Source organism: Liolophura sinensis, chromosome 1 (assembly GCF_032854445.1).
Source record: "Liolophura sinensis isolate JHLJ2023 chromosome 1, CUHK_Ljap_v2, whole genome shotgun sequence".
In the NCBI taxonomy this organism is placed as follows: Eukaryota; Metazoa; Mollusca; class Polyplacophora; order Chitonida; family Chitonidae; genus Liolophura; species Liolophura sinensis.
Genome location: NC_088295.1, coordinates 18131997 through 18148161, shown reverse-complemented (window position 1 = coordinate 18148161; position 16165 = coordinate 18131997). Strand labels below are relative to the sequence as shown.

The 16165-nt window shown below is 36.7% G+C and overlaps 1 protein-coding gene across 6 annotated transcripts in view; it reads right to left on the bottom strand.

Moving 5' to 3' along the window:
- Positions 1-16165, bottom strand: part of LOC135461418 (zinc finger MIZ domain-containing protein 1-like) — a 119724-nt gene that overhangs the window by 78257 nt on the left and 25302 nt on the right. For 4 of the 6 annotated variants that reach the window (XM_064738508.1, XM_064738515.1, XM_064738516.1 and 1 more), the window contains one exon: positions 10831-10884. The exons of 1 other annotated variant lie outside the window; for it this stretch is intronic. The gene's annotated coding sequence lies outside the window, so the exon portion shown is untranslated. Of the gene's footprint in view, positions 1-10830; positions 10885-11800; positions 11871-16165 lie in introns of those variants that run through there. One more of the 6 variants, XM_064738512.1, reaches the window with a different exon arrangement.

Genomic DNA, 16165 nt, shown 5'->3' with positions numbered 1-16165 from the left:
TAAATGCAGATTTCAAAGTGTTCTCACTTAAAATGTTTCCTACCTTACTAGAACACTAACACAGTTTAGAAGGCCAGATTTGGTGTACTTTACTTGAAAGAACTGCACCATACACTTAAAATGGTGTAGCCTACTTAGCCCATGAAATTATTTCAAAAAATTTTTTTTTTTTTGCTGATATTGTCAACATTGGTTCACCTTAAAATAAATATGATCAATCAACCTTGCCCATGAAATGAATTTTATTGCTCCCAAAAAGATACCAAAAAACAAAGATACACTCAATCTGGAAAGTCACCAATGCAAAAGCTGTCAAACTTTAACCTTGGTTTAAGAAACTATAGTGTCCATTTTCATTCTTTTAGACAAATGATTCTACTTCTTTGTTTATGAACCTGTGAATTTCTTAAATAATGAGAAAAAAACTTTCCACATTTCAAAGGTTACGAAAACACAAATCATGAAGTACATGTATATGTCAATTTTAAACAGAAAATTAAACAGTTGAGGAAAAAATTTCAGTTAATTTTTTACATTTATTTTTCAACCTACTAAAATGCATTTGAAAGTCTGGATTCAACGGAGGCCTTTTCTGATTATATTGGCCAAAAAACAGGATGTGACGTCACTGATACCCTCTGGGTTCCAAAAGATTGCCATAAAATCCAATGTTTTGAAAAATTCTATAAAAAAAAATCCAAACAGTGTTTCTTTGGTCGGATATATATATACTTAATTTTAGTGTTATCTTTTTGCCTTTAATAACCACCTGATTCACATGTGAAAAATGGTAAACAGAGGCATTGATCATAACTTGTCTTTTTTAACAAATAAAAAAACTCTTCTTTACAGAGTGTAACACTTATCAATCATGTTCTTGACACAACGTCATGACAATAGACAATTACTTGAACAAAATAACACACAGTAGCTACTCTTTGTTTAGTATCGATGGAATTTTAGATACATAATGTACACATATATTAAGAGCATGATAAGACATGTATCTTTACAAGCCACATAGTATTCACAAACTTACATTTTTGGTGAGCAATTTCATACAAAGACATTACGCATAAAATAAAGAAAAGGAAATAATGTTTCCTTCTGCAGTTTGACATTTATTAATTTATAAGTATTTACATCACTGACACATCGATGAGCCTAGTAATAAGGCTTCTGATCGACACACAGGGCTTCAAACACATCATGCCCGGTGACCATCTTGGAGACCTTAGACCACCTCTCCTTATGTCGCAGCAGATAGGACAGGGGTTGTGTTGCTATCCCCGAGAGCGTAAAGCTGTTCAGCAGAGATGAAAAGGTACGGGTCTTGAGGAGAGCCAAAATCAGCTTGCCTCCACTATCTGACTCATGGACAAAACTGGATAGCTAATCCTAAAATATCTTGACCACTTAGCTGACAAACATGTGCACATCACAGCAATATATAAGCAATTGTATTCACAGAATCTTGTATTTTATCGATCAGTCACGTCATCCCAGGCTAGTCCTTTTCACCAGCTAATGATATATCTGTTTGCCAATCCTTTATGGGAAACCCATCCCAGATGACCGATGCCAGAGGCGTTTGATGTGTACACCGCAGTAACTCCACGCAGCCATTCAAGCACGTCCAACCAACCAATGAGGCGCTGTCCTCAGTGCAAAACAAAGTCTAATACAATAAACCAAACACACAAAACACACAGATCAAAATTAAGAACTGTAAGAGTTCATCAATCTTTTTATCCAAGAATTGACAGTTTCTGTGTGGGTAGATAACACAGGGAAAAGCTAGAGATTTGCAATAGGTTCTGACGTCACAGTTGTTGTAAACCAATTGTCAGGGCGACCATTTTGTTGGCTGTGCTGCTTTAGATACATATCCCATATCCTATTCGAGATCTAATTGACCTTTGAGGTATTACCCAGTCCCAACCCAGCACCCCTTATATCAGACGTGACTTCTGCCATATAGTTATTGTCTATTTTGGACCTGCTGCTGAAGAAAGCAACCATACAGCGGACAAATGTTGGTATTGATTTTTTCTAAGATACGATGATTTGTGGTGGAGATTGGGAGGCAAACAAAAGCACCATTATCAGGTTACATCATCCATAATTTAGCATCCACAGACATCTCGATCACTTGAAACATAATGCTTCTGTCAGGGTGGGCATCAACATATGGCTACAATGCAATTAGTCGGGATCAGAAAACAGCATGTTATTAAGTTAGACAGTAGGTCTTTCCTATACTTCATTTACATAATGACAAAATGGTGGTCAACAAAGTTTTACAGCAGCTACAGAAGCACTCTTGATAGGGATTACTTTAGAAATTAGTCTTGAACCTTCTCAACTTCTGGGGCTTCCCAACAGCAATTCCAGCAAAAAGCCTTCATAAAATTTAATTTACAAGTGAAGGTATCTGCCAATCTGAGCGTGTAGCAGAAGATGAGTAGTCATTAAGGCCCAGAGAGCTGGAGCCCCTGTTTTCTCACAAGGAGGGGATTTCATCCATTTGAACTGAGCAGTAAATTGCCAACACAGATCAATAGCTTTCCGCAGAGACGGCGTGGAAACAGGAAAGTCGTGGACAAATGTCAGCATCGGAGCTCGCCTAACTGTGCGCTTAGATAGAATAGATCGGATACTCAATCCATACACAGGCGCTTTTTCAATTTAATCTTGGGACACCCAATGTCTATTACCACTCTGCAAATTCGTGCAACAAATACGCACTACTTTCCTACACTACAGCACAGGACATGCTCTCATCACCGAACATTATTACACTCCCTTTTTTTTTTTACAAGAAAGATATCACACTGTTCTCACAGGGGAAATTCACACCGAGGGGAATTAGAACAGCGGGTCAACCACCTTACGCTCAAGCTTAATACTGAGATATCATTTCAATAACGATTACATAAGGGAGTTTGTTAGCCGTATCAATTACCAACCACCAAAACTATGAACAGTTTCTGCCTAAGGGTAAGCAAAGCAAACCCTATCATGTAGAGCATAAACAAGATGGCTTAAAATAGATGTTGCACATACAGATGAACTCTTTTAATGACAACATGTTGTGATAAAGTGGGCCCATACACTAGAAGCTTAGTGAGGAAATTACAGCAGGAAACTAACTCAGATGGACAAAACATGGACGTCCCAGACTGCTATATCAACAGCTTTGCTTGTTTCTACCCTGCGTGGGCAAATGATCTAGTGTGCCTCTGTTAAAATCACTTGGCCTAGCCAACCAGTCGAGTGTTCAAATCCAGGTCTTGCTACCTGTTCATGTACATGCAGAGGTTGTCCTTGAGATTTGCCCATTTCCTTTACTCAAAAATCATTACACATACTTGAGGACAGCACAGAAATCACCAAACAAGAAAAAAATCAACTAAACAAATAATTTGTTTTGAACAGTGAAGATACATGTAAGCATATGATGTTCATTAGATGGACTAATCATGTGAGAAAAGAGAAAATGTGTATTCTTCTTACAATTACATGTATGGCTACACAGCAATGACCAGACATGCCCCATAAATTAAAAGAATTACATCTTAATGTTTTAATTATAACAGTAAAGCTGCAATGGCAATATTGTCGAACACAAACACCATGATAAAATGTGAAATGGTTGAAGAATTAGAGCAAGAACAATTCAAAGGGTCAGTGAGACAAATTGTGGAGAAAATCACATTCTTAAGCCTTCCCAATGATGAGCAATAGGTATGTGTTCAACCAAGAGGAAACTGCCCATCAGATCTCAAAATAACCAATCACTGGCCATTTACACCAAGCTCTGTCGTCACACTAGACTCGCATGTGACATGAACATGTGATACTTACATAAAGCTAGCACCAATAATACATCAGCAGGTTACCTAAAGCCATCCACATAGCCTTAAGCTACAGATTATTACTCAGAATTCTAGCTCAGTCACTGCACAGCAACCATTAACCAGCCTGATTTGTCAGAAGACATATCACATAAGCACTATATCCTACAGGTGCTCCCTTCAACTCTGATTGCTTACAAAATACTTGTGCCTTGAAAGAATACTCTTTCTTCTACTGTTGCAATTCTTCACTGTTTTTGGAAATACATGTAATTTTGCTTTTGAGAGCAAGGCTATGTGCATATTTTTTTTTAACATTGCAAACAATGTATGTTTGTGAACTTAACTGAGAGTGAGAGATGAATTATATTTGTTGTTCATGTCTTCAGGGCAACACTTTATACGTTTCTACGATCACACGAGCTATGTATTACTAACAATCATAACTGACAAAGGCAGTGAAACACATAATGTTTCATTATCCAGTTAACCGCTAATCTGTTGTTACTAAGGCTGAATGTTTTCTTAACCAAGCATGAACGTTGTTGTTGACATATTTTAAGAGCGTATATCATAACGCAATAACCCTTTTGCTACATAAGTGATGCAGAGAAGACATGTTGTATTTTCTTTTGTCACACAGAATAAAGCAGAACCAACAAACAAGCTACAGACAAACATGATGATATTGTTGTTCTTTTGGTGGTTTCCACCAAAAGAATAACAGTTCTACCTCAAAACAAATCCTACCCTTAATTATTCATGTAGCCATGACTTAACACAAATCAACGTAACTGTTTCTGTTTAGTCTACCAACCTGTGATCAAATATATACAGAAGGAGCAGAAGGAAGAAAACATCTGTAATATTTATCTACAAATTCATATTTGCAAATGTTTCTCAGAAACAATGGTGTCTATGTATACATGTGTACACATGCAAGTGTTAAAAGACTTATAAATCCTTTCAAGTTAAAATAAAGTGCATCCACTTGTTTGATATTTAAAAATTTCTCAGGAAAAAAAGAAGGCACACTTTGATCTAATATCTTGACACTTCATTTATTAACATTACAGTTTCCTGATGCCATACAGAAGAGCTGAAATGTCAAATTGCAAATGAGCATTTGTTTTTGAACAAAGCATTTGAAGCACTTTACAGTTAAACTTATGGGTAAGAAACAGAGCACCAAAGAAGCATTCTCCACTGAGACTGAAGTTTGCAACGAAGAACAATATGCAGGCGTTTCTTAATAGCTCACTTACATTTTTCTTGTGACGGAAATAATGGAGAAATCTGACGTGAGTCTTAAGGAAGGAAATGCACTTCCGCCAAACTGATCAATAAAGAAATCGTGTGATAAATGATGTGACATAAAAAAAAAAAAAAGGAGACACTACAAATCAATAGCTTAACCTTAAGTATAATCTGAAAACATCAGATAGCCCACAACTTTCAAGTTGACTTCTATTATAAACCTTCAGCCATGGAGCACCAGAAGCCAAAAATGGAACATTAAAACAATATACCACTGACTTCCCACACACCAGGGACAAACATATACTCAATTAACTAAATGTAACGATAATCAAATGTCAACAAATAACAAATGGTGACACTTCACATCAAAATACAGAGAAGGCTATGGTTGTTTTTTGGGGTCTGTTTGTTCCATAACCTTGACAAAAGGCACAAGTCATTCCCATTTCCCACTCCCTCTTCACACCCACATCAAACAATTACCAATCTTCCTCCCACACTGTCACACAAACTAAATGGCTTCAGTTCCACCGGTTTGCACTGCTTACTTCTTCAGACCTAAACAATAAATTTCAGCTGGCAGTCAGAAATGGGCTACTAAAGAAGCTGTTAGTTGGACCAGAAATATGTTCAAATATTGCTCTTCTCTACTTGGCTCGTATCACAATTGGAAAATCAATAATTGCATATCCACACTGACTGCCCCAATCCATACAGGCCAGTCATCATCCCAAGCAGTGGCACAGCTCGTTTCTACCACGATAGTTTGATGAAAGAGAGCTTTATTTTATTATTGCTCCCCAAACTGATGAGATGGCAAGCCCGCGTTAAATTGGTCAGCGGTGAGTTAACCAGCAAAGGATCCGGGTAGATCCGGCTTGCCGACAGCGTGGCGTTGTTGGGAAAGTGACCCGAGCAAAGGACGGACGGATAGGTCAGGCCAGTGGTAAACAAGGCACACCTCTCTCCAGGGACATTACGTATGCATCCACACAAAGCCTGCGACCCAACTCAATACACTACACTCAACCTTTTATACTTCTTTACACAAATCCCTTTCCATGAAAATTTCATTGATTTGTCCATGAATTGAAGTAGAGGTGAGACGAAGCAGCCAAACTGGCCAGCAATAAAAGGGAAACATGATAATAAGCAGCAGCACCGAGACACAGGATTCGACTGGACAGGAGAGGAAAACAAACTTTTAGCTTGATGAGAAGGTATCAATAAAGTAGGAAATCATGGTGGACCAGGAGACAATCTACCTCAACATCTACACTTGATGCTGGATCAGAAGTTAGCTTAATCAATACCAACTCAATATCCATAATTGTACGCCTGATCCTTGTTGACAGAGTTTCCAAGGAAACCGACTATAACAATATCTGCCTTCTTACCTGATGTTAACAACGCCACAACTCTCCACTTACTCCACCACAAAACTACACAAACTCAAACAAACTACTGCCAATATATCTGTCCCACAGATAAAACATAGCTGAGATTTCTCGTTTCAGCAAGAAGGGAAAAGATTTATGTCTACAAAAAACAAAAAAACTGTGGTCAATCATCTCTCCCCAAACCACAGTATCAAACATTTGATAGTCCTAGCAAGCATTGCCAAGGGCATACCATTAGTTGCTTAGTAATTTCTTCTAATGTTCTAGAGGACAAATGAATCTACAATTTGACAAATACACCTGGAAACAAGCAATTAGTATCACAAGACTGACACAATCAATATATATGTCCACATTTTGCTGAATTGTAGTTGGAAACAAAAACACATATGTCTTTCATATTCATTTATTTGATTTGGGCTTCAAGCCACACAGAAGAATATTTCCCTTATATGAAGGCAGATTTATGGCTACAGGAAGTCAGAATGATGTAGGTGGTAACCACGAGATACCTGACGAATCACATCCATTCTTGACCACTTATTGCCACCTAGGCCTCAAAAGCTGTGGGGGTGGGAAGTTAAGAGGATCCCCTGTTGGATTTTGGTATTAAACCAAAACCTTATATGTTTCAACAATTGAAAGATAAGCATCTTCCACACTCTGCCCTAACCCACATCTCAAATAAACTTTGGAGGACTCATTTACAGTAACCAATACTTTTAATGCCAGATCTGTGCTTAATAAATCAAAACCGTTCATCTGAGATTTTTATATGCTAATTTGAACCTCTGTTACAAGGTTACATATTGCGTATTTGACAAAGGAGGATTTCATCTGAAGTTAGATTATCACATTCAAAGATGTCAGCACTAACATGGTCCGATAAAAGGAAGCCACTGACAAAGCCCAAGGTACATAAAAGCTGCAATATTTTGGCCAAACCACATTAGTTCTTGCAACCCTCAACAAAAAAAAAAAATTATTTGATTGTATAAAATCAGATTCAATGTAATCTAAAATATGATTCCCTGTAGTCTAAACAGAGAATATTTTAGTCCTCAAACCCTAAAAAAGTTTCTTTTGTCCTCAGCCCTATTTCAAGTGCAAATTTTATTCCATGACATATACAAATATTTTTTTTTATAACCAAAAGAACAGAATATTTTTTGTACATTGATTCTACAGATACAATGCTTCCTTTCATGAGGAGTCTTTAATATGTGGTGTACACATATATACACATCAGCTGGCATATGTCATAACAAGGGATGGCACACACATATGTGACGGGAACGATCTTGAAACTTTATATTTTTCTTGCAGCAGACCAGCAGACTCACCTGGGGCTCTCTTTTACAAAGACAACCTAGGCCGACATTTAAAGCAAACTGATATGCAGACAAATGCTTTCATGGTAACGAAGATAATCTGAATATGTCTCGAGCAACAAGACTGCTATAGTTTTTGTGTAAAGAACTACAATTTCAAAAGTTAACTGGTGGACCAAAAGGTGAAAATTTTGACATCATAAATGTTATTTCAGAGAAATGTGTCATAATTTAAACTTCCAGTATAAACTATTAGGTACTGTGATGAGTTGCTAAATTTTGACTTCATTCAGAAATGGCTTTGAGGAATTTACCCCACACTGATGACCTTGACAAATGTTGGTCACACATCATGACAACTAGCTGAGTTACCCAAATTTTTAATAGAAATGTACATGCAAAAAGTCAAATGACCAAGAAAACATCATTTCAAATTTCTGCACAGCAGACATTGGCAGTACCCTGATTTTTATTCATTTTTCTTCTCCACGCACAAGCATGAGATCATTTGCTCCTGGTATAATTTATACAGTGGCAACTATACCCCGACATTTAAGGCAAATAAATCAGTTTCTTTTTAGAGGAAATGCAACTTCGTGTAAAATTGCCAAGTGAACTGCCCTTAGGCAGTGTGCTTGTCAAATTAAATTGTACATGATAGTATGGCTTCAAGATGAATCTCACATTAATGTGTTTTTTCACTTAGAATCATTCCTTGTGTGGCTAAGGAGAACAAGTCTGAAAAATCCAAATGAAAAAAAAAAATCTTTACACAAGAAAATAAATCACATCGAGTTGTAGAATAATGTTACAATTACAAAGACAGCTAAAATCTGTTGGCAAGAATTTCAGTTCATTTGTTAACTGAATTCCAACAAAACTGTAAACATCTGGTCAACATTTTCAGAGAATTTACAAATTAAAGTCCATCAAGGTCCATCTGTAGAAAAGTAAATCATTTTGAAGATTGGATACGATTCTTAAAAATAAACCTGTGTGGCACATTTTTCACTGGGCTGCACAAGAACCAAGATGATCTCATAAACAAATTACAAAACTGATGAATGTCCATATATGATTACATGTACACACAAGTACAGTTACCACCAATATGTGCTGAAGTATCTGCAAATAACTAATTTTGTACAATCTTGAACATTAAAAATCAAATGCAGACCTTTGAAAAACAAATCCCAAAAGAAATATTACACTTACATGAAGAAAAAGAAATTTTTTTTAAGAAGGACACCACCTATTATGATAGGAATAATATAGGTAGCAATTGGGAAGCTAAGATTTTGTTTTTTAGTTTGGTCAATTTAGAAAGTCCACACAATTTTCTTCACTTGTATAACACATCACTGAACTACACATTTGTACATACAGATGAATTGGTTTAATATTTACTTGTTTGATTGGTGTTTTATGCCATGCTCAAGAATATTTCAGCCAGCATTATGGTGGAAGGAAATCAGCCAGAACCTGGAGGAAACCCATGACCATCCGCAGGTTTTTGGCAGACTTTGCCACATGTGGCCAGCATGAGCTGGACTTGAACTGCATTGGGGAGAGGCAACCGCATTGGTGAGAGGCTCCTGGGTCAACTGAACCATGGAGGCCCCCCAAAATTTAATAGATTAGCAGTGGTGTCTCCCTGCTGTTTTTCGTGTAAACTTCACAAAGTAACCCTTGTGTTTGAATTTACAAGAGAATATACAAACAACACATACTGAACTAGTGCTCTGCTGATTTTGTTATCATGATAGCATTCTGATAGAAAAACAAACCTTGTTCAAAGAAATCCTTGCCATTTCTTGCTAATCAGGCTGCTTCAGATGCAGCAAAAAGAATGCGAGTAACAGAAATGCTTGAGGCAAGCCATTGGAAATTAGTTTTAAAAATGACATTCCTTCTTCTGGACACTTCGATGGGTATGACATGCCGAAAAGAAGAAAAAAAAAAGTCCACGAAAAGTATGGCACTTCTATACAAGTGGAGAAACACCAATTTGTGATCTTGACAAGTGTGGCTAACAGAAAGTCCCACAAGAGCATACAGGAGTTTACTTTTGATATTGTTCATTTATACACAAACCTCTGAGTAGTGTGAAAAACCCAACTGTACCATTTTACAAAATTCATGTACAGTGCAGTACATAAAATGTATCATCAGTACCTCAATTAGGAACATCAATATCATAATTTTCTGAAATATTTCAATGTCATGGTTCATTTCTTCATTTTAGGAAATCGCGTAAATGAATTAAATGAATATCATAAAACAATTTCTTATTGACGTGTTGATATTTTGCAAATTACATTTCACTTCAAAACATTTCTCCACTTTATGTACTGTATAAGGTAGACAATGTGCTGGATCTTGGTCAATACAGCTGACTACAACACCAGCAGGCAATTCATGAGATGGCCCTTTATCTGTATACATGAACCGGGAAATAGAGATCCCTTGAGGTGGCAAATACCAAGAGCTTTATAAATCAACTGTTTCTTCAGCCTATGGGTGACTCCTCAATTAGGAGAACCTACAGCAGTTTAAGCACAGTGCGAGCCCAGAGCAGACCCATCAGGCTTCTCTCCTCTGCTGACCTCTGCATTCCTGCACCATTACAGGGGCTGGCAAGATGGTGTGTCCCAGGGAAACCTCAGCTCAATGCCTCAGATATCCCGCACCACCCTGCCAACATGCCTGCCCAGACTTTCAATCCAGGCACACGCCACCTCCCCCCAACAACTTCACCCCACCCCCCAACTCAACCATCACCATTTGCCAACAATTTGCTCTGACCAAAAATAACTATCAGACAAGATGCATGGGTGCCTATCTATGTAGATGGAAGAAGTGCCTAACAAGATCTGTGTCTGTGCTAAATGTACTATCACCTCTGAACATATCACAATAACACCAGGCTACACTTGCCACACCAAACACCATGTTACATGCGCACACTCATAGCACCCTCACCTTTAAACACCTGACAGCAGTTTACATCAGTTTAATTCGTCTCATCAATAGGGTCTGGAAAAAAAGAAAAAAAAACACATGCATCCAATTATTTTCTTTCTCACCATATTTTTTTTTCTTCTTTTTTTTCAATTTAATGACACCTGTGTACCCCAGTGTGAAGGCTTTGGATCTATCACTGAAGTTGTTACATCCTTCCAATAGACAGAGATAAACACTACAACAGCTGTCTTAAGGTTTAGTATGCCGTTTCACCTGCTACTTGAATAACAATGAAGAAATACCCATAGATTAAAAAGTGTGCGCACTTAAACAAAATACTATTATGGCAGAATTCATTGAGGCTCTCCAAGCTCCATACATCTAAGACACTAGCTGTTCTTTGTTAAGACGGCAGGCCTTTGACCAGTGAGGTTGAGTGTTCAAATCCATCTCTTGCTGAAAGTTTTGTCAGGTGAAACTACATGTAAGACAGCGGTTTCTCCAATTATATTTAATTATTTGATTGATGTTTGATGGAGTACTCAAGAATACTTTACTTATATGATAGCGGCCAGCATAATGATTGCAGGAAGCCCACAACCATCCGCAGGTTGCAGACAGACCTTCCCACGTAAAGTGGAGAGAAAGTTGGAGGCCCCTGTGTCAGTGCGGTGCACTGACATGCTAACCCCCTTGGCCACTGAGGCACCGCTCCAATCATGTACTTTGAATAACAGCTATGTTGAAACTACATCACCGTTATGTAGTTATATATTTACAGCATTGGTGAATTAACTTTAAAAGAAAAGACAACACCAGACCAAATGTATGTATGTATCAGTAAAGTACCCCACAAGAAGTTTAAAAAGTACAACATTTTACTTTAGTGATGTTGCAGATATCAGAGATATCGCAGATCAAAAGTACCACCATGTTATCAGTTTTAACCAATCAGGCACGAGTTATTTCTAAAACACAAGGACTCAACTGTTTCCGCTTATGTCACCCGATCCCTGTTTTGCCTTTTAACCATATGTGCATGGGATACAAATGGCGCGACATCACTTTTCCGGGTTCCTCTAACATGGCGCATCTCATGGCCTCAAGAATTTGAGATTACATGTTAAGAAGCACATGAGAAAAAAACGCAGGTTACAGGTGTACAGTCCCTCCTGGATACAAGTACTGCACTAATGAATAAATGATAATTATCAACATGGACTTGATACTAAACATCAAACCAATAAAGATTCCCAACCTGAATTTTTTGAATGGTTCATGTCAAGTTCACACTCATTTGCAATATTCATTTGCCATCTGCTGTGTAAACTAAGGATTTCAACATGGTTCTTACACGTACTAGGTAAATTCAAAATACAGTATATATATATATATATATATATATATATATATATATATATATATATATATATATATATATATATATATATCAACATATTTATGGTCAGGACATCAACAGCCTGAACATAAAAATAAACTAGTAACCAATACATCCTTAATTATTCTCTCTTCATGACTGAAATATGAACCAAAAATTCTGAGAGCAAATTTCACTATATACATGTAATCTGACAAAGTCTCAGACATACTTTATCAACAATGAAATATTTAGTAAATTTATGACCTTGAGACCGACTTGTATGTATACTCATAACATATGCGTTATATATGAAAATAACAAAACAATTACACATTTACCTACACAATAATGTTCTTCTCTCAAAATCAACAAATATTATCTTCAAAACAACAGCTACACTCATGCACATGTAATAATAGCTACTTGACATCCCCAGTAAATGCAAACACTAAATACCACATATTAAACATAATATCTTTTAAATAAGAAAACTGTACATAGAACTATTTTATCATGTAACAATATATGTATCAGCAGTAGTTTGCTTTAAATTTGTTTCACATTCAAATCAGTTATACATACATATTTATGTATCAAATACACTACGCACTTTACATATGCAGGTAATAATATCACAAAGTCATGCAGGCATACAGATAAACCATTTGCTATTTAAAATAAAAGCTTTAGCCTGGAAACACTCCACCCACATTCATTTAGAATCTTCCAGGCTATAATCGTCAGCTTCTGTGGCTAAATTAAGGAACAAAGCAGAGTTTTTTACATTTTGTAGGGCCAGTTTGAACAGGATGTTGACAGAATGTTCACCTACTCTGAACTTGCACAGATCCTTGATCGCCAGCTTTAGAGCAGCCAAGTGCAAGGTGCATGTCATACAGTATTATCAAGGCAAAGTCACATACACATATGTGTACAGTAACACCTGGCAGATTGATTCCCTGATGCATCTGCACCTAGGTTCTACTACACCTCTATGTAAGCCCAAATCTAAAAGGTACTTATGTCCTTCAAATATTATAGCTAAATTACTGCAATAACATCTGGTACATTGAGCGTGTTACAAAAACTTAAAGATGTATGTGATGTAAAGTAATAATTTGTCATATTAGGTTTGAAAATTGTGGATTATCGTAATTATGATACTGGTTCATCTACCCAATTGTGGTAACCCCTTAAAAATCAACCCAGATATGAGATTTACTCCACTCAGACTTGAATGCTTGACTCTCCACATCACTTAACCCTCATTTACAGTGTGGTACATGTATGAGTTACCAACTAGAAAGGATTAAAAATTTAAACATAATACAGAAAACATCATCTGCCAGTCCATGACATCATGGTCAAGTATTAAAAAAAAATTTGGTACTTTACTTCAAAGAATATACAGTTCATGTGTCTGATCATTCCGTTACTATTGTACGCCTTAAATCAAAGTTCCATTCACTAGAAATAACAAACACAAGAATGTTCACTTTACCAAAGCTTGATGCAGGGAACTGAATGGAAGAACAGGTGATCCTTTTCATGGACCATGAAGATAATTTAACATCTATGTTCATCATATCAACTGACTTTACCCTAAAAAGATCAAGTACATTTTTATACGTACCCTAATTCCTCAAGCTTTTCGCATATGAAAGAGCAACTTTCAGCAAAATTTATGCATATTTTTGATTTGATTTTACAGACAAAACTACGTTGGTTGTTTGGCCAATTTCCAAATTTTACAAAAAGTATAAGTTTTTCAGACTACACAGAATAATGGGTATGCCTGAACACCTCGCAAACATGGGAAAAGGTTGAGCAATTACAGTACAATATCTTGTATTATGCAAGCATTTTCTAAGGTTCCTCATCTTAACAATCATTTGAAGCACAACGAGAAAAAATTAAAACATGTTTAAACTAATAGTTCTTTTATGTTCAGACAATGATGTTAACCTTTACTCATTTGGATAAACTGTTGCTCTTGACTGGACCAATCAGACCATGATCAATGATGTCACATGGTGAGATCCATCTCCCAATAGTCCAGATATAGTTTTATGTCAGGTGATTGGTCGTATACATGCAGAATCTTGTTGTATTTATGGGAGTGTTGTTTGTTAAATGCCACAATCAAGAATTTTTCACTTATATGATGTCCACCATGAGTTTTATGGGTAGAGAAAAGCAGATTGCCCAGGGTAAGCCACCGACCTTTGGCATGTACAGACAAACTTTCCGGAGCGTATTGGTGGAAGACAAGTGGCTTTAACAACACTTTAGACTGTGCTTATGGACAGGTTAGCATTGTTGATAGCCATAATACCACAATCAAATAACTTACCATAAATATAGCAGAAACCTTAAAAGGCAGTAGGTACCTATTCCAAACAAAATAAACTGGAATGTACATGTATGTCATTTCAAAATGATGAAGGTAGCGAGGTTTATCAACTGAATGACATTTTACAAATCTACTGTCATTTTTAGCAAGAGAATTACCATGAAAAATACTTTATATTTGCTACATGCAGCATTTGAAAGCTTATTATATTTAGGATTAGAAGGCCTAAATATGTAAACTGCAGATGTTACTGTTAGCAACATATTACAGAGTAATTGCCACTTTTAGCGAGAGAATAAAAAGGCAAAATACTTCATATTTGCTACATGGAACATTAGAAAGCTTATTATATTTAGCATTAGAAAGCTTCAATTTAGAGAGATACATGTAAACTGCAAATGTTAGTTGCTGGTACCATGATGAAACACATTTACCACTTATTACATGGAACATTAGAAAGGTTGAACTTAATGAGATACATCAACACAGGTACAATACAGGAAGGTAGACTTTTTATTACTGATGTCATCATATTAACGGATACCTTATCATTATGTACTTGTTCAGTGTATCATTATAAAGCTACATTGCAGACATATACACAACAGGATTGTACATGCCGACTTTCAGTTACTGGCGACAAGACACCCAACGCCTTGGACTTGTTCACAACAGCATTAATTACAAAGCCTCATCTTAGAGTGGTGCAATGAAGGAGTGTAGTCTGTAGATTTTCAGTGATCAGCACTGTGAGCAAATGAGCCATGCAACTTGGTACTCAGGACCCAGCGTATTCCCACTATAATGCTGGCCGCTGTCATATAAATGAAATATTCTTGAGTATGGGATAAAAAGTACACAGGAAAGGTAGAAATAATGTCTATTGCACAGAACAATGTCGCAAGTTGCATTATAAACATCCGTTAATTACTGGCTGATTAAACACTGAATCAATTAGCCACTTTTATATAAAGTTTGTAATGTTAGCGGGCATCGTATAAGCAAAATATTCTTGAGTTCAGCATAAAACACCAATCAAATAAATGAATAAAAATAATTTATGTATAACCATTTTACACAAGGAAAGGTGAGTCAGTTTTGTTGGGGCAATGGCAACGCCAATATATAAACTCAGAGAAAGGTTAGGTTAAAGGTTAATCCCTGTCTTTAGTAAGTGACGTATTCTAAAGGTTTTCAGTTTTATTTTACACCTCCTCTGACGTACCTGTTCTGTATTGGTATGTAAGTAATGAGTGGAACTAGGCTAAGGTATAGCCATGGAAATACCTGTCTATGCAGGTGGCTGGATGAAGTTAGCCAGATAAGAGAGTACAAATACTCCCTTTGTTAAGATAGACAAACCAAATACTCCCTTAGTAAGGATAGACACACCAAAGTGCCTGTCCCAGTGGAGAAAACACTGTTCCACCAATCACATGCCCTTATGCAAGCTTAAGAACATTCCAACTCCAAACACACCTGTACAAAAAGGTGTTCCCAGTATAATTTCATGCATGGCCAACTCTTGTGCCAGGTAAATGGATACCGACAGATTTACTGTTAGCGACTTAAACTTTATGTCTGGCTGTGCCTGTGACAGCTTTCTGAGGAGGAGAGTC